We start from the raw sequence: 20941 nt of genomic DNA on the forward strand, positions 1-20941 counted from the left end.
TAAGTCGTGAGTAGAGAAATGTTCATGCTAATCATGCGGATTTGAAAATTTACAACGGTTGTCTGTTTTTTTTTTCAAAACAGAGTAGTAATACCTAAAGTAATGCAAAGGAATATACTGCAATTGCTTCAAAGCAATCACGACGGCATTGTTAAACTGAAACAGCTTGCTCGACGAACTGTATATTGGTTTGGTATTAATAGTGATATCGAGAATTTTGTTAAATACACTTACACACTTAGATTTTTTCGCCGAGAAGGGCACCACCGAGCAGCTCGGCATTTTATTTTGCTGGATCTCAGTGAAAAACTTGCCGAGATTCAGCTAACAAACGGGAATTTTGCCGAGATCTCAGCTAACAAACATATTTTTTACAGAATTTCCAGTAAAATAAAATACCGAGCTGCTCGGTGGTGCCCATCTCGGCAAAAAATCTAAGTGTGTAGGTCTTTTTTTTACACCGGGGATATGTACCGTGTAAAAAAAAACTACCGAGATTTTGATTTTTCACATGCTCAATTGTTTAAATAAAATCGGATTCTGATGCCAATTGTAATTATAGCATGCTATGGTCCATATAGACATATTTTAAAAATTCTGTATTTACACAAAAAATGGTAAAAGTATGCCATTCAATTACCTATAGCTTGAAACGGATAATGTAATTGGAATCAAGTCGATAGGTTGTATCGTTGTCGAGAAATCGTTAAAAACGTACCGTGTAAATCGCGAAAAACCGTGTAAAAAAGCGCGTAAAAAAATCGTGTAAAAAACGACTTCAGTATATTGCAATATATGTTGCCGTATTAATATTGTACCAAAAGCAAAAACATATTCACCGTGGCTACCTACTTTAAAGGGCTGAACTTATTTACTAATCATAGACAGTTTTTCTAAATGGTTGGAGTTGGAATATATGCCCCACGGGACCAATTGAACGGAAGTTTTGAAGAAATTTGCGTGCATGTTTGCCCGGTTTGGATTACCTGATGTGTTGGTGGGGGACCATCATGCAACTGAATTTAGACAGTTTATGGAGAGACAAGGAAAAAATGTATTAATTCCGTATCGAGCGCTGAGTCGGTTAACAAGGTCATGGTCTCTCACACGACAATAAGTTTTACTTGTGATGTTTTCCACCCGGGTGGTTTTTTTTCGCATCACAGTGCAGTGTCCGAAATTTGAGTGTCCATCTCTACCAATCCCGGTGAAAGATCACCATCATCTTCTCCATTGTATCGCCACCAGCAGCTGCAAGCAAGCAGCAGCAAACGAGTGCCAGCTGATGCGGTTATTGACTCAACCGGCATAAGTATAATAGGATAGTTTTTCCGATTGCCTTGCTTTTATATAGCAAAGTTAGTCTTGTGACAGTGTGCTCTCCCTAATAGGGTGAGGCAGGTTTGCAACTAGTAAAAATTAAATATTTTTTTATATATATTTTTTGATAATATTTTTTTTGTTTTGTATGATTGCTCGCACACCAGGCAACAAAATATTAACAACTAGTAGTTAAGTAAATTAATTGGTGAAGGTTATTTTTAAGTTTTTTTTTTCTTTTTAAGCGGTTGTGCACCGCTTTTGCACAACACTTATGGCGTCTTCCTACGTTGCGCGAAGATACTGCCAACTGTCTTCGAAAGGACCATGGATTGTCTTTTTTCGCCCTAAAAATAACCTTTGAAAACTTCGACATTTCGAGAGACTTGCTGCGTAAGTATCCGGGAATCTTGGTACACAAGGAAAGATTCAACAAACTGCGTGTAGAAGCACCGACTTATGATGTGGCAAATAAAATTGCTGAACACGAGCTTTTTAGTGTTGAGTATAACATCCACATCCCTTCTCGAGATGTGCAGATAGAAGACGTGGTCTCCGACGCGAGTCTGACTGTCGAGGACTTGAAACGTGCCTCGGGAAGTTTTAACAATTCGACGTTCGCTACCGCGCTAGTGAAAAAACTGGATGTAAGGCAACTGCATTCAGCATCTTTGCTAGACGGTAAAAAAGTTTATTGGCATTCAGACTCTTTTTGGGTGACTTTCGCTGGTTCAGTTCTCCCAAACTTTGTTAAAATTGATGGTGTTTTTTTCCGATACGGCTGTTTGTACACAGGATATACAATTATACCAACTGCAAAAGGGTGGGACACTCGGCCAGCCATTGCGGCACCAAAACTCGTTGTGGCAAATGTGGTGAAAACCACAAAGAGGAGTGCCCGATGTGCAAGCAGCACTCCGAAAAAGTGCAGCGTTCAATCTCTGAACGCTCCAAGCAGACATATGCTCAAATTGTAAAGGCTGCATCAGCCGTCCAAGATGCAAACCAATTTTCGATTTTGTCAGCTGAATAATCGGACTCTGACTCATCTAATGAAGGTGGTTCTACGGTGGTATACGCATCATCAAAAATGGACGGATTCTCAAATAGAAAATGCCCCTTCCCGAAATTGCGCCGTAAGAAAACTAAAATAAGGGTAATAGGGACGAAAAAACGTAACCGAAGGCTCTGCTGATCCAATCCCTGGCAACAGCAGGAATTTCCCACCAGTACCCAAAAAAAGATAAGAAAAATAATAAAGCTGCTCCTCAAACTTCTCAAAAGAAATCCAAGTCCGAACGAGGTTTGCTAGCTTTTTCGGACATTGTGGAATTCATATTTAATATGTTCAACATACAAGACCCTCTTAGAAGCTTAATTTCTACCTCTCTTCCAACCAGTGCTGAGTTGCATCACGGTACTGACAGCCTTTAGATTGACAAAAGTGATTCCTACGCTTAGCAATCAAAACAACTGAGAACCCTCTCTCCGTAAATCTTCTACCCAGTATGACACAACAACCGTGAGATATCGTTGTTTTGCTTTTCTCACTCATTCGCAATATCACTAACATCTACCATGTGCTACCATCACATCACCGAGGAAATATTAACAGACATATAAATTGACCGTCATCTCATTTCGAGCATAAATACGGTTATGACGGTCATTCCTCTTCCAAAATCACGGATGAGGCGATAGCTATGGTGTATCAAGGAAAAAGTCTTATCCTGCGTTATACAATCGTATCATAACCAATAATTATTATTGTAAGAATTCATATCTGCATGAACACGTACTACCTGCAGTAACGAATGCTTATTCATGGATAGAGATTTTGCAGCTATTCATTTTTTCGGATACCATGACGCTTGAGCTCCAAGAATAAGGATGCTGACCGCATATCGTATCCACATTACCGAAGCCCAATTATCAAGGGATCCGTAAAAAGTAAAACCAATAAAAAATCGTTGCGTAAATAGGAATTCCCCTCTAAATATTGAAATTGAGGCTAGCAATCAAAGCAACCATTGGTATCCATCAACAAAGAAAACTTCAAACCGTTACTTTGAAGTCCGTAAGGGAATGCAATGTATTTCAATAAATCTTCGCTAAAATTTTTAGCAAATTCGTTTATTATTCAGTTCCAACCTGGATCGGGTATCAAGATTGGATCTGCTTGTTTTCGGACAAACGTCAGTTTGATCGTTTGGCTTTTAAAACCCAGCTCAGGTTGAGGTTTGCACTGGACTTTTTTACCTAGGAGATGAGTACTTAAGGGGGTTAGATTTTGATAAGTTCTTTAGTGGGAATGACACTGACTACTGCATATTGTAGTCGAAATACGTAGTGGGAATGACACTGATGAAGACTGCACATTGCAGTCGAAATACGTATCTGTCATGGATACCAAAATTATTTAAGTGGAATTAAATGGAATATAACCAGCATTCCGCTACCAACCCAATTTCGTTACTTCATTCACAATCTATATGATGACAATAGAGCGTCTATTTTTTACGATTTATGTGACGATTTCCACTTGACTATTGTGAACACTGGTGAAGTCGACGAACACGTATAGCAAAACCTCCGGCTCGAGAAAGCCGACACTACCTATCTTTGTGTTCAAGATCGCTATCATTGGACTGTCTGTGGAAGGTTATCAATGATCCCCATGGTAGTGATCATTTGCCAATCATCATTTCAATTAAGTGTGCGCCTCACTCTGCAGAATCATCTCGAGTTCCATTTGATCTTACAAATAACATAGATTGGCAGAAATATACAACGACGGTGACAATCGGTGTCGAATCAATAGGTACGCTTCCACCATTGGAAGAATATCGATTCCTCACCGATTTGATATACAAAAGCTCACTGGAAGCACAAAAAATAAAAGTTCAAAGTGCACCCTTCAAAAGGAGACCAGCCGCATCTGGATGGGACGAAGAATGCACAAAATTGTATGTAGAAAAATCTGATTCGTAGACAAAAATCCTCCACATACTTCGAGGAATATTCAAAGCTTGAGACAAAGCTGAAACAATTAATCAAAGCAAAAAAAAACGCGGTTATTGGCGCAATTTCGTCGAGGGCCTCTCACCCCAAGTAACAATTCTAGAGCTGCTTGGCTATATTCAAAATTTATAAAGGTTTTATTGCAGCTGCAACCATTACCTACAGCTTTATGACGGTCATATACAATGCAAGTCATGAAACATTCTTATAGCTAGCTACAAAACCCCTATAAAGCTAATTAAAAAACCAACTGATGCTTATGCTATTTTCACTTATGAAAGGTTTTATGATTGCTTTGAAGTATAAAATAAAGTATTATGAATTGCCCTTATAAAACCCAAAAATAAATCCTTTTGTTGCTTTATGAGTAAGCGCAATAAAACTAGTTGGTCATGAAATGGTTATTTTAAAACAATTATAAGCATTCAGTTGCAACTTGTCAGAAATGTAAATAGGCGGTTTATTTTTACAACATAGAAAAGAATCAAAATTTTCCGGTACTTCCAAGCGGAGCGCAAAAAATATCAACAAAATTGTTAGCATGAGCATGAAAACATTTCGTGTATACGTATACGCGACGTAGTGTGCGTAAGAAAAACGTCAGCAATCTCTATAATTCTTTCGGTTTCGCTCGCATATACATGGGGCGACACTGTCGAATCTTGGTCGAAATGCATGGAATGGTGACAGTCCTAGGACAAAAAGGTTGAAATCACGCATAACTTTTCATAAAGGTTAATGTACCATTCAAAACTTTTCCAAATGTTTGTAAAATTCATCGGTTGCACCCGTAGAATAGGAATATACATTTGCCCTCAAATAAAAAAAATGAATTCAAGCTGAACATTGCATTAGGTCCTAAGTAACATTGACAGATTCTCTTCGTCGACTTTCTCTTTGCATCCCCACGGTCATGTAAAGACTTAAAACGCACAGTATGTTTCTTCAAAAAAGCTATTTATTTAATGTATTTGCATAAGAGAAAAATATAACATTATATAGTTGTAAGCAAAAAAACCGAAACAGAAAGAAAAAACCATATTTTCAACATTTTTTCTTTAACTCCATATAGCTTGGAACCAGTAGACTGTGGAAATTTAACGTCTTTGAAAGAGCTGTTCATTTTGTCAAGATAAACAACTTTGCCCAAGACATCAATTCTTCAAAACGTCAGAGAAAGAAGTTAGATTGTGGCACCATATTTGCGGAAGAGTTTTGAACTATTTGTTTATGTCAATAGATAGTCCTTATTATGATAAGAAATTTTGCCCAAGACACCAAGTCACGGAAATGTTTCGTTTCGGAGTTATTAATTTTGCTCCGCTAGGTTGGATTCGTTACCCAGTGTGCAATGTAAGCATTAGACATTTTAAGAAATTGCGCTTGGTGTTTTTCTTGCCTGCTGTCTTCTGTCGCCATATTGCCATTATGAAAATGCCATTAGCCTTGGAATAAAATCCAAGAAATTTCAATAAAATAATGGCTAAATAAGAGATCCGAAATGATTTCCAGTGTGCATTGGTATGAATTTATGTATTGAGATCAATTTTCTGTAAAATTAAGGTAATTCCATCAAATTCATTTGATTTCTGAAACAATCTTTATTGTTAACTTGAATTATTTTGGAGGCGCATTTATTTAACACTCATATTATCCCAATATACACGATAAAATTTCAAGCGCATATGCTTTGGAACTTCAAAAAAGTCGTAAATTTTCTTTAAGATTTTCACTAATGTCGCCATGAAACAAAATTGATTGCATGATGATCTTGACACCAACACTCAAACCTATTTTTACCGATAAAGATTTCCATATGGAAAAAAAAAAGTTTCAGCAGAACAGAACAACAACAAGCTAATTTATGGCGGTTGCCTTGAAGCCAATAAAAATTAAATTGGCTTTATAACTGATTTTCACCAAAGCGTAATAAAACTGCTTGGATACAATATTACTCTTATAGAGGCTATGAGAACCTTTTGTAGAGTATGGGGCTTTCTTATAAAAGGTTTTAAGACAGCTTTATTGTGATTCTCAAACATGCTTTATAAACCTTATCAAGAGTGGTCCACTAAGCTGGAAGACGATCTTATAGCGGTTATCAAGAGGTTGTGCTGGAGCTATTAATTTTATTGACGGTTTTATAAAATTGATCTCAATAACCACTAATAGAGTGCAATAAAACAATAAATGCTACTTGGGACGAGAAACCTCAATGAACACCTTGTGGAGGGTGGCTCGCAACATGCGTAACCGCTTATCTTTTAATGCGAGTGAAGAATACTCCAACCGATGGATATTCAAATTCGCTTAAAAGGTCTGTTCGGACTCAGTTCCAGCACAACATATTCTTCGAGAAACGTCTCCAAGCGACGGCTCTCTGGATAGACCCTTCACAATGCTGGAATTCTCTATGGCTCTTCTTTCATCGAACAACTCCTCACCAGGAAGCGATATGATTAAATTCAATCTTCTGAAAAATCTCCCATAATCGCTAAAAGACGCTTGCTAGACTTATTCAATTCCTTACTAGAGAACAATATTATGCCGTCTGAATGGAGACAGGTCAAAGTAATAGCCATTCGAAAACCTGGCGAACCAGCGTCAGCGATTGCGATGCTTGAAAATTGTTGGAGAAAATGTTCCTTCGCATAACTTGCATCAAATACACAGTTTGGGTTCCGCCAACTGGCCTTTGCGCACAAGAAGCAATTGACTTTTGATTCAGTTTTTTATTGAAATTCTGTCAGACAATCTGCACAAATGTGGACTAGACTGGCCCACATTTATATGGGGGAAATTTTTTATCATTTGTTTCTACGGGCCTACCCATAGATTTGTGCCATTAGGTGAGAAAACCACTCTCTGAAAATTTCAGCTCATTAGGATGTAACACGAGCTGGCGCTTTTGATTTAAAATTTATATGGGATTGTTTAGTTCGATAGCTTGGTGCAGGAAAATTAGTCACTAAATCACAACACACGATTTTGCCTTGAACAATTCTTAGTTTTATTGTCACCTTTTTTACAGAGCGAACTGAACTCATTGACTCCTTTGAATGGACTGTACTCTCCCTATTGTCTCCTAATCTCTGCTGCCTGTCCAAACGTAGCAGGTTCATTCACGTTTGCGCTTTGTGCTTCCACGAATCCATAAAAAGCTCTTGTCTATAGTGTCCTGCGCCGCGCTGAAATACACATTCTGTGCGCCATGAAAGCAACCAGTTTTTTCTCTTTTATTCTGACATTCATTTTTCTTCCGTTCATTCTCCCCGCGTTGAGATCTCTAGCTCAACAGATGGAAGAAAGGCAATCTTGGTTATTGCTCTCTTGTTCTCGCCAGCCGTAGTCTTGACCGTCACTACACGGACCACGTCGTCGTTGCCAGGATATAAAAGCGATTATCCGTCCACGTTTCCATTGCTGAGGAGGCAGATTTTCGTCAAGAAGCAGAACCAACGCTCCAGCATCGATTTTCTTCACGCTGCTATTCCCCTTTTGCCGACCTTGAAAGTGATGCAAATATTCTCTGGACCATCGTGACCAGAAATGTTGTTGCAATGCATCAATTGAATGTGTTGCCACCTGCTCAATCGTCCAATCTTTTCTTCATTGTTGGAAGGTTCTGGTACTGCCAATCTCGATCGCCCAATCAAGAAATGGAAAGGAGTCAGAACCGACAAATCGTTAGGATCATCTGACATTGGAAATAATGGTGGAGAATTTAAGACCGCTTCAGTTTGCGCCAAGAAAGTGAGCTTGGTTTCACCGACAACTCGCTTCAAATGATGCTTCATGGATTTTACTCCAGCTTCCCAAATGCCACCGAAATGAGGACTTCTTGGAGAAGTAAAATGCCAGCAAATGCCCTTCACTGCACCGAACTCTTCCATTTTCCGCTGATGTTGTTGGCCATTGAACAAGTCCCTGAGTGCAGCAACCTCATGATTGGCTCACACAAATGCAGTTCCGTTGTCTGAATGAATATCACCTGGCAAACCACGCTTGCTCATAAATCGGTGCAGTGCAGCAATGAAGTTGTCCGTCGTGAGATTGGAGACCACTTCAAAGTGAATTGCCTTTACTACCATGCATACAAAAACAACCACATATGCTTTGTAAACCTTTGGACGTCTTCCTCCTAGTTCAGTAGAAACGAACCGGCATAATGATGATGATGATAACGATGATGATGATGATGATGATGATGATGATGGTCCCACCTCTTACCCCTACAAAGGTTTGTGCTGGACGATTTATCTTTAAGATAATTAAATCTTGCAAACAAAATCGAAATTCAGTTCTCTATATTAAGAGATGAACTAGCCTATGGCTAAAAATCTCTATAAGAAAAAAAAAAGAAAAAAAAAAAAAAAAAAAAGAAAAAAAAAAGAAAATAAAAAAAGTTCTCTATACCCGTGATACGCGCGCGAGGCTCAAACCTTTGTAGACTACTTTTTTTTTAATCTACTACTATTAAATCAAATATTTAAAATCCATCATCACCCTCGTGGTGAACAGAAATAGTTTTTGCAGTGCTACAATAATGATTAAAAGTCGTTATGACAGTTATCCATATAAAATAATCCGTTATAGTACGTTCAGACTATAGAGTTATAACATGTTATAGCGCTATCTTGATGGTGGTTTCTGTGTTGCAATTATTTGACAACCGTTATAACATGTTATAACTGCTCAGTCTGGACAGCGTTTTAGAGATAACTTCGACAAGATACATAATTTGTCAATTCATAAAAAAATCACTGGATAACTGTTCAAAAGACAGTTTTAACGTGTGAAATGCAGTGTCTTTTAAATTCTGTAAGTGTTGCTGAACGCTTTATATGTCTAGGCATCGAATTGAAAACATTTATTCCTTTATAATAAAATGAATTTTGTGAAGCACAAGTCAAGATATGTGGTGTTCTTATTTCAGCCGCGTTTCTTGTATTATATCTATGAAAGTCACTTCCTCTTTCAATTCGATCACACAAATATCGAGGCAGCAATCCGTTAACTACTTTAAAAATGAACACCATAGTCAAATATACAATTCTTTGCTTCACCGACAACCATTGTAAGGCGTCTAGCATCAAAGTTGAGGAAGTGAATCTATTACATCTCAAAACCAAACGCATTATTTTATTCTGCAAGCGCTGTAATCTCGATATTTGTGTTGCATTGGCCAGAAATAAAATGGAAGGGCAAAAGTTAAGATGAGGAGAGATGATTGATTTGTATAGCTGTATTTTACTGGCAATAGTGAAATCGTTTTTCAGTCGACATAGAATTCCATACTTCTTGGCAATTTTCTTGATGACATTGTCAATGTGAGAGTTGAACTTAAGTGTGTCATCAATAATCACGCCAAGATATTTAATCTCCCGAACGCGATCAATAGTCTCATCATCAATTAAAACAGAGACGTTCTCATCTACTCGATTCCGCGAAATTACCATAAATTTAGTTTTACTTTTATTCAATTTCAACTGCTTATACTTCAACCATGTACTTAGAGAACGCAAATAATCAATTCCAACCTTTGAAAATACTGGCGCTTGATTTACACGGGACTCTGGAATGTCACCCATGAACTGACTCCCTGCTATCGGATAGCACCTTGCACAAATTTGGCATTTCGAAATTACTTTCTTGATGATAAGTTTCGCTTTTACTGGCCAGTACCGCTCTCGCACAATAGCCAGCAACCCACTTTGACCGACGTGATGATGCTCCTTATGCAATTTCCGAATCAAAATCTCCGTGACGTAATGTTTCTCTGGGAGTAGCATCTGATGCTTTCCATCGTATGGAATTGCAGAGTATTTCAGACGACCTCCAACACGAATAAGGTGATCTTCTCCTACGAATGGAGCCAAACTCGACAGATTGTGTCACTTGTCTGACCTTAACCGTAGCAACTTCAGAAGATCACTAAACGTTTCTTGCTGAATCAGCCTGACGAAAACCTTTTCGGCCTTCACCATTTCTTCTGCCGTAACACCCTTGGTAACACTAATCACATCTTTTTCTTTCTTCAGGTCAATAAACCTTATCACGTAGGCCCAAGCCCTTTGAAGCTTCCTGTAATCACTCACTCTGTTGAATTGCATTGGCGGTTCACTTGTCACAGCCGCCAGAACCCTTGCAGGACTGATTCCTCCAATTCTTCTGGCTCTGTTTTAAACGCCTGCTTCCACAGCATCAGTGCTGAGATTTGTCATTGTCATTGAAAGACTTTTGCGCGACCCTCAAAAAATCCTCCGTCAAAATCTCATTCATTTTTTCGTCAATGACAAAGATTCATCTGGTAACAAAAAGAGGAATTTCGTGCATTCTGTGCCACATTATTATTATCCAAGCAGTTCAGGACGTAGATGCTTGTTCACGTTATTGGCCATGTAATTGTTTTGCTCAACTAATTTAATTTCGATTCAAATTTATCTAATAACAAAAATCTGCACATGTTTGTCACTGACAGCATTGTCACTGACAATTGACATGATTTACCTTGACGATGACTGTTAACTCAAATGAGTGACCAAAGCTGAATTTTGAATATCACCGTGAATTGTCGAGTTTTTGCAGCTCTGCACAGCATCGATGGGCCATTCCACCACGATTTTTTGTTCACCAGGTCGATTGGCAATTCACCTCTCGAGATGGCATCGGCAGGATTTTCTTCCGACCTGATATAATTCCAAGTGTAACCTGGAGTTAGTTCCAGCACCGCTGTCACCCGGTTGACGACGAACTGATTCAAGGCCAGAGGTGACTTCTTCTGCCAACATCAAGGCCTGTTGTCTCGTCACATGGCATAGCTTTAAAAGTGTTTTCACCGCGAAATGTTTTTTTTTCTGAAAGCAATTTTTATGCCTCAGGTGACTCGCGCATTACATAAGGAAGCAGCCGATCCTGGCGAAGCCTACAATCGGACTGTCCATCTTTAACCCGCTCGAAGATATCAAATTGATTTTACCAGAGCCATAGACGACAACCACACTGACGGTGTGTACGACTGGAAACAATAACCAGCAGAAAGCAGTGAGCCACCGCACGGACGGTGTGTACGACCGGCATCTATTGTGGCAGAGCAGCAACAGTATAGCAGTAGAAACGGTAAGGGCAAATAGTAGCACGTATCTGTTTTTTGTATTCCCATTCCTCTGACTGTTTGCTTGTGAATCGTCTGTCTCTCCCCCAGCCAGAGTTGCGACCTATCACAATCACGATCGCCAAACAACTGATGGTAGTAACGCTTTGTACATTCCTATCAATGTGCTCGTCGAAGCTCTCTCCATGACCATCCATCAAGTTAACGAAAGAAGTAAAAAGCAACTGGTGATTGTCGTCTTTTGTTGTGTTCCGTCACCTATCTGGTCATTGCTGACAATCACGACACTCATCTGTGCTCGTTTTGAAGCAGTTGCTGCTTTACTTGCTTATTTGAGTGTGTTGGTGAGTGAACCCAACAGCTTCCGTTTCATGTTGCCTGCTTTGTTTGTAACTCACACACTCGCGCCTGCCGAGACGAACTTGGAATGCGTAGGCATTGTTTTCATTTTCTTCTGTCGTTTCGCTTTTTCTCATGATCATACTGCAGAAGTCTTCACTGTTTTCGTTGTGCTTTTCATCATCAGCAGCGAGTGTAGCGTTTCGCTTGTGAGCAGCGACCATTACTGGTGATTGTTGTTTGCCATGGCTCTAACTCTCACTGCGTGACCAAACGATCTGTCAGCGATAGTCGGTTGGTGCGAAGACGAGTGTCACGTTAGTGTCATGATATTTTGCATCACTGCCTCCAGTAGAATCATTCCACATAGGGTGGTTCGTTAATAAAAAAAAGTAAAATAATAATTACTTTTTGACGACATTTTTTGATTTCTAATGGATGGTTCAAAGGGGGACAGTAAGCCTCCCAATGATAAACTTAGAAAGCGCCATTATCAGGCGTCCTCTGCCTCGCCTTGGGTTGTCTATTTTCGGCAGAAAGAGAAAGTCCTTAACTTCTTAGGGATTAAAAGAATATTGACGCGTCGTTTCCCGGGGGACCGAATTTCATCAGGTCAATCGGAACAAACTGCGTATAACTGCGCCTACATATAATATCGCAAATGATATTGCTGACGACGAGGGTTATAACAAAGAGTATTACGTCTACATCCCATCTCGAGATGTGGAGATAGACGGTGTGGTCTCTGCAGTGAGCCTGACGTGTGATGACGTCATGGAAGGTATGGGGCGCCTTCAAAATGCTGCTACATCTACCGTGGACGTTCTGGGTTGCAGGATATTGTATTCATCGACTACGGTAGATGGTCAAAAGACTTATTCCCCTTCAGGCTCACTACAGGTGTCTTTCGCTGGATCGGTTCTCCCAAAGTTTTTAGAAATTGAAAATGTTTTTTCCCGGTGCGACTTTTTGTACCAAGGGTATATTATTGTACCAACTGCAAAAAGTTGGGACACACAGCTGCTTTTTGTGACAACAAGCCCCGTTGTGGCAAATATAGCCAAGACCACATGGAGGGTGCTTGCCAACAGGAAACCACTAAATATGCTTACTGTGGCAAAGAACCTCTTCATGCTTTGCAGGACTGCCCCGCGTACAAGAAGCGTACCAACAATGTGAAGCGTTCAATAAAAGAACGCTCCAAGCTAACGCTTGCAGAAATGGTTAAGTTGCCAAATGGAACCTCTGCTTCGTTGGCATCAGCCGCTCAAAATGAAAACACTTTTGAGATTTTGTCTTCCGATAAACTGGACTCTCACATAGCAAATGAGAGTGAGTCTCCGGAGGTACACGCCCCCGGTAAAAGGAAGCCGACTAGCTCCCCGGGAGTGCGCAAAAAAAATAAAACCACTCTCAAAAGCATGCACAAATCTGAAGGTAGCGGGGATTCATTGAAAAAGCCGAACAAATCGGTAATTGCTGCTCCATCTGATCCTTGCTGCAGCTTTTCCACCCCGCCGCTACCTAATAAAGGTAATCGTAAGAGGTTACCAAAAATAAACACCACGTCTACTCGCAATTCAAAGAAAACTCTCCCGTCCAAGCGAGGAAAGATTAAATTTAAGGACATTGTGGATAATATTTTGAATGCCCTCGGCTTTCCCGACGAATCGCCACTTCGAGGGCTTATTGACCTGCTTGTTCCTATAGTCGGAAACTACTTCTGGCAATTGACTGCATCATGGCCCCTCATTGGTGAATTCATATCTTTCGATGGATAATTCGTCGAGTGAGGATCAAGATATGATCACTTTATTACAATGGAACTGTCGTAGTTTAATACCTAAATTAGACTCGTTCAAGTATTTGATTCACAATTCTGATTGTGATATATTTGCACTCTGTGAAACTTGGCTTTCTTCTGAAGATGAACTAAACTTCCACGATTTTAACATTATCCGCCTGGACCGAGATGATTCATATGGTGGCGTACTTTTGGGGATCAAAAAGTGCTACTCCTTCTATAAAATCTCAATCCCAATAATTTCAGGCATTGAAATTGTCGCTTGCCAAATAAATGTGCAGAACAAAGATCTTTGCATAGCTTCTGTATATGTCCCTCTAAGGACTTCTATAAACTGCCGTCAGCTTTGGAGTTCAGTTAATATCCTTCCATCTCCAGTTCTAATACTGGGCAATATGAACTCACACGGTACTGGTTGGGGCGAATCATACGATGACAATAGAGCGGGTATTTTCTATGATTTGTGCGACGATTTCAACTTGACTATCTTGAACACTGGTGAAGCAACACGTATAGCAAACCCTTCTGCTCGAGAGAGCCGTCTTGACATTTCTTTGTGCTCTAACTCACTATCATTAGATTGTCTGTGGAAGGTTATCAATGATCCCTATGGTCACTTGCCAGATATTATTTCAATCAAAAGTGGTCGTCTAAACACAGATCAGTCAATTCAAGTTCCTTTTGACCTCATGAGGAACATTGATTGGCAAAAATTTGTATCGGCGGTAACTCTTGGTATTGATTCTACCGATCCTCTACCACCACTGGAAGAGTATCGTTTCTTTACCGAACTAATCTATAAAAGCGCATTAGAAGCTCTGAAACGACGTCTTCCAAGTGTATCCCTCAAAAGAAGACCCGCCACCCCTGGATGGGATGACGAATGCACAAAGTTGTATCTTGAGAAATCCGATGCCTTTAAAGATTATCGTAGGCATGAAAGATCTGAGCTTTTTGAAAAGTATGTAAAGCTTGAAAAAAAGCTTAAAAACTTACTAAAAGCAAAGAAACGAAATTACTGGCGTACTTTTATCGAGGGACTTTCTAAAGAAACCTCGATGACAACGCTTTGGAAAAAGGCTCGCTATATGCGAAACCGCTCATCTTCCAATAAGAATACTCCTCCCAATGGATATTCGACTTCGCTAAAAAGGTTTGTCCAGATTCTGTTCCAGCGCAATCAACTTTACAGGATACAGCCCGAAGTAACGGTTCTCTGGATGAACCATTCACAATGCTGGAATTTTCAATGGCACTTCTTTCATCGAATAACTCTGATCCGGGAAGCGATATGATCAAATTTGACCTTCTAAAAAACCTCCCCGATATCGCTAAAAGACGATTACTTAACCTATATAATTCATTTATGGAATTAAATATAGTTCCACCAGCATGGAGACAGGTTAAAGTAATAGCTATTCAAAAGCCTGGGAAACCAGCGTCTGATCACAATTCTTACCGTCCGATCTCTCACAATTCTTACCGTCCGATCTCTATGTTATTATATTATGTCTCTATGTTTCATCTGATATTCAACTGGCCTTTGCGCACAAGGAGCAATTGGCTTTAGTCTTTTTGGATATTAAGGGCAGAGACATTACCCAATCTTTAACCTTCAAATACCTTGGAGTCTGGTTTGATTCAAAATGCACTGGGGTACCCACATTACGTATTTGAAACAAAAGTTTCAACAAAGGATCAACTTTCTACGATCAATTTCCGGGACATGGTGGGGTGCTCACCCGGAAGACCTCATTAAACTATATAAAACGACTATTCTTTCAGTTCTTGAGTATGGCTCTTTTTGCTTCCCCTCGGCAAGAAAAAGCCACCTAATCAAATTGGAACGTATTCAATATCGTTGTTTACGTATTGCCCTTGGTTGTATGCATTCAACACATAATATGAGCCTAGAGGTCCTAGCGGGCGTAAAACCCCTGCAGAACCGTTTCTGGGAGCTCTCATTAAGAATATTGATTAAATGTAGTGTCAGTAACAACCTTGTAATTGAAAACTTCGAAGAAATGCTCGTATTGAGCATCCAGTCTAGATTCGTGCGAATCTATCTTAATTATATGTCATCGGATATTAGCCTTCCTTGCTATAACCCCTCTCGTGTATGCTTTACTAACTACAGTTCCCCCACTGACTATGATCTCTCCATGAAACAGGCTATTCAAGGAGTTCCAGATCAATTTCGACCTATCTCAATTCCCCGCATTTTTGCTGAAAAGTACCAACAAGTCAATTGCAATAGAAGATTTTTCACTGATGGATCACGCATTGATGGATCCACTGGCTTCGGTGTCTTCAATGAATACTCAACCGCCTTTCGGAAACTTCAGGCAAGGTTGCAAAGACTCATTTCAGCTAAAATAATGTTTTTCGGAATAATAAAACCAAAAGATGGTATGATGGCATGTTTTACTTGTAACTTACAAGAAGATGTTACAAAGTATGCGTTGGAAACATAAAACCTGTAAATTTTGCTTTCTATGCGTCACAATCAGCGATTTGCTGATCGCTGAGTGAGTGAGTGAGTGAGTGAGTTTGTGAAAAATCGCTGATTGTGACTCTCATGAAGTGAAATAAACAAGTTTAATATGTCAAACACATTCTTTGCAACCTCTTCTTGTATCCTACCAATTCAAAATTTGATCATGGCATCTAAATATTTCATAATTTAGAAAAACATTGTTTTAGCTGAAATGAGTCTTTGCAACCTTGACTTCAGGAACCTTGTTCCGTTTATGTTGCATTGGGGATGATTTCCGATATGCCCATAGACCATTACTTCATCTTCTCGGATAGTCTCAGTTCGATTGAGGCTATTCGGTCGACGAAACAAGGTAGGCACTCATCTTATTTCCTTTCAAAGGTAAGGGAGCAGATGAGTTTGCTGGTCGAAAGATCATATATGATTACCTTTGTATGGGTCCCCTCACATTGCTCAATCCCAGGCAATGAGAAGGCAGACTCTCTCGCAAAGGTGGGCGCACAACAAGGCGAGATTTATGATAGAAGAATTTCACATGATGAATTTTTCCCATTAGTACGTCAGAGTTCTCTTTTAAGTTGGCAAAACGATTGGACAAATAATTCTCTTTGGCGGTGGTTACATTCCATTATTCCAAATGTTTCTTCGAGAGCGTGGTTCAAAGGTCTGGATGTAAGTCGGGGATTCATTCGAGTGATGTCAAGACTTATGTCCAACCACTACTCGCTAGACGCACATCTCTATAGAATAAACCTCGTTGACAGCAATATATGTAGGTGCAGAACCGGTTATGATGACATCGATCACGCAGTTTGGTATTGCCCGGGTAATGACGCCTCCAGAGCACGACTATTGGATACCCTAGTGGCCCGAGGTAGACAACCCTTCCGTGAAGTAAGAGATGTATTGGGAACACGTGATCTTCCCTACATGCAAGCGATCTACGAATTCCATTGTTTGCCTGATGTCAGAGTTTGATGTGACTATCCCCTCCTTTCCAAACAATTTCCCGCCATTGTGTCCCAGTCTTATTATCCTCCTGTTCCTGTGCTACTTGCCCCTGCCCAGTCAGGATTTGGTCAACCGTCCGAGAGTAGTATCTGAAGGAGGCTTCAGAAACCAGTTTCCTACCTAGATCCTTCCAATTGAAATTGTTACCCATTAACCTCGAGCCCGCCACGAGTAATTGGGCCTGAGCCTAGTAAATAAACTAGTAAAAAAAAAACAAAACAATTTGTGAATCACACCATACGATGACCTCATCAAAATTGATAGTCATCGATGAAATTACCTTTCGAACCAACTCAGCTAACAATTTAGCACCGCACAACTCTAAACGGGGAATGGTCACCGGTTAAAGTGGGGCCACCCTTGATTTGCTAGCGACCAGATTAACTTCGATTGTGCCTTCTGCTGCCATTGATGCAGCAATTCATCGGGAAGCTGCTCATCCCAGGCTAGTCCAAGACGCCATAAATCTTGCATGATAATTTTCGCACAGGTGATGACTGGTCCCAGGAATCCCAATGGATCGAAAAGCCGACCGATATCCGACAACATCTCACGTTTCGTAGAAGAAATTTTCCCATCAATCAATGGCTCGACGTGGAAAATGAAATAATCTTCCGAAGGATTCCATATCAATCCAAGTATCTTGATTGTATTATTAATCCCAGATTCTTCAAAACTGATTTGCTTTTCTTGCAGATCCTCTGGAATTGCCGCTAGGACCTCTGTACTATTCGAACAGAATTTGTGAACGCCGAACCCTCCTCGAGCCAAAAATGCTGATAGTTCTTTGTATGTATCGATCACCGTTTCGACCAATTGTTCACCGGTTAGAAAATCGTCCACATAACTATCCTTTTCGATAACTTGCGCGGCCAGCGGAAACTGTGTACCTTCGTCTGCAACCAGTTGAATCAATGCCTTTGTCGCATGATACGGTGAACTTGCCACATCGTACGTTACAGTTTGGAGCTCGAACACCTTCCATTCACCGTTTTCATCACACCACACAATCTTATGGTACTTGCAATCATCTGGATGCATACCGACTTGATGGTACATTTTTGGAACATCGCCTGTCAGTACCACTTGATGGAAGCGCAGAATTATCTCCACCAGATCAGTTTGATGCGTCGAAAACTTCTCTGGTTTTCTTTGTGGAACTAGAGGTCTTGTACACAGCGTGATGCGGAATGAAGTATCCGCCTTCACCTACGACCTTGCTTCATATGACCGAGAGCTATGTACTCTGTCATGAACTCAAAATACTGTATACGTACAAGGAAATCATCAGTCGTTCATAACGCTTCTTCGCCGTAACAAAAGAATCACCAAGTTGATCCTTTAGCTCGTTGAACGGAAGTCGCACTACATAGCGGCCTTGATCATCCCTAGCATGAGTGTCCTTGAAATGCTCCTCAACAGCAGCTTCTGTCACCGACAAAGTTGATCCCAGACGAACGTCCTCGATTTCCCAAAACTTCACCATAGTTTCATTCAGGATCTCTTCTTGTTTACTGAACTGACACAAACGTGCACGTGGTGCACCACACCTAGTTTGCACTGAACCTCCGACGACCCAGCCGAATTCAGTTTCAGCTAAGGTTACAGCACTGTTCTCTATCTTCAAGCGTCCCCTCTTCACCAAGTCGAAAAATATTTCGTTGCCAATAATCATATCAATTTCTCCTGGACTCCTAACTGCACGCCATACGGTAGTTTCCAGCATTTAGTATCGATCTCCTCGACGGGCACGTTCGATGTTACCCTTGGTACGACCAAGAATTCTAATTCACTCGTCGTGAACGAACTGATTCGTGACAGAATTTTCGTCGAAACTAAGTACTTTATTCGAGTCTGAATGTCGTTGAGATCAGTGATAGGAAGATCGATGCGATCCATCTTCTACATCAACTTACTTGCCAACCTCTCTTTGAGTATGTGACTGTCGTATCCTGAATCTAACAGCTTATTCTTCTTCTTCGCATTTCAAGCTTATTGCATATTGCATATTAGCTTATTGCGTGCTCTCAACTTAGTGTTCTAGATGCACTTCCACAGTTATTAATTGAGAGCTTTCGATGCCTGTACCATTTTTGCATTGGTATAATTGTGTGGCAAGTCCAATCATACTTCTATGCCCAGGGAAGTCGAGACATTTTGCAACCCGAAAAATTCCTAGACCGGACCGGGAATCGAACCCAACCACCTCCAGCATGGTCTTGCTTTGTAGCTGCGCCTTTACCGACTGAGCTAAGGGAGGCTAACAGCGCACGACACTTAACGGTGGAACCTCCTGTTCCTACCACGAAAATCTCTGCCGTTGACAACAGTACCTGTCGGTTTGTTGTGCCAATCTGTGCACACAATGTCGTTGCACTTGAGCATTCTACGGCTTGCTGATCCTGCGTTTGCTCTTGCGTCTTCATGCCTGGTGAATGGGACTTATGTTCTTCACTCGTTTCCTCTGCTGTATCTCTAGGATGCAACAGACCATGATGCTTCCGACCGCAACCTTGGACCTTGCACCATTGGTCGGACGGACAGTCGATTACACGATGTTTTTGCTTCAGGCAATTGTAGCCCAAACCCACCTTCGCAGCAAATGATTTGCGTTCCGGGAACTCCATACTCTGGAACTTCGAGCACTTATAAATAACGTGCTCTGCATCACAGCACGAACACGCTTCTCTTGCCGTATGGATGAACGACTTCGATGTCTGTACTTGAACCTTCTGGTTACTCATTGGACGTTGTTTGGTCTGTACCATTGCCTGTTGTTGCTGTGAATGATTCGTACGCTGTAGAACGCGTCCTCGTTCACGAAGAAATTCAACAAATCTATCGTATTTAGGAATTTCTCCCTTAGGCAGCTTCAGTTCCCACTGCTCCTGCGTATCGTTGTCGAGCTTCTTATAGAGAACGTTAGACACAATCAATTCCCCCAAGCCTTCGACAGGATAGCCATAACCTTTCAAAGAATCGACGTGCTTCGTACACGTTTCAACCAGCTGAGAAATCGATTGCCCACGGTTTTCCTTGTTGACATTTGCGCAATCCAGGATAGCATCAACGTGAGTATCCAGTATCAGCCGTTTATCCTCGTATACGTCCTCCAGAATCTTCCAAGCCATTTCGTAGTCGTTGTTGTTCACGACGTCCTGATCGATCTTACTCCTCGCAGAACTGCTTAGGGCATTCCGCAAATGCAGAATCTTAATCGCCGGTATCTCGTTCGGGTACTTTGCCATAATGCTTGTGAAAAGGCTCTTAAAGCTGTACCAATTCTCCGGTGTCCCGTCAAACGTTGGAAATGGAGCATCGGCTGTTGAAAACTAGAGACAATACTTGACGTACCTGGTCTTACATTACTTGCTTCTTGCGCTGCGGCGATCATAGTCTGCAAGTCAACGTAAAGTTCGTTGTGAATTTTTTCGAAGACCGCATACTCTTTGCGTTCAGCAGCTCGTTGATTTCTCGGCAGCAGCACGGAAATATCGGCATGTATTTTGTCGAATTCGTTTGCACACCGCCGCAGTGTATCAAGGTGAAGATTAAGCAAATGAATGTTAACTTCTCCTTGCAACGATTCCTTCATCCTAATTAATTTATCTATGATCAGGTCACGCCGATCCATCAGTACCTCCAAGTTGGATTCCATTGCTTTCTTCTTCTCGAGCACTTCCTTAGAAAGCTTCTGTTCCGCGATTGACGGAATTGTATTCTCTTGTTCACTACGTGAACCTGTTAGCGCTTCCAAAATGTTTCTCCTTGTTAATTGTTGCAACACTCCTCGTGGTGTTTCACAGTCACTCATGTCTAAACTTCTCCGGAATCG

At 40.7% G+C, this 20941-nt stretch overlaps 1 protein-coding gene across 4 annotated transcripts in view; it reads right to left on the bottom strand.

Moving 5' to 3' along the window:
• LOC135707022 (calcineurin-binding protein cabin-1-like) overlaps nucleotides 1-20941 on the bottom strand; it is a 340814-nt gene that overhangs the window by 233685 nt on the left and 86188 nt on the right. The gene's annotated exons all lie outside the window — the stretch shown is intronic.

The sequence above is a fragment of the Ochlerotatus camptorhynchus genome, unplaced genomic scaffold (assembly GCF_037179485.1).
Source record: "Ochlerotatus camptorhynchus isolate MF236.1 unplaced genomic scaffold, CSIRO-AGI_Acam_v1.1 ptg000301l, whole genome shotgun sequence".
Classification (NCBI taxonomy): Eukaryota; Metazoa; Arthropoda; class Insecta; order Diptera; family Culicidae; genus Ochlerotatus; species Ochlerotatus camptorhynchus.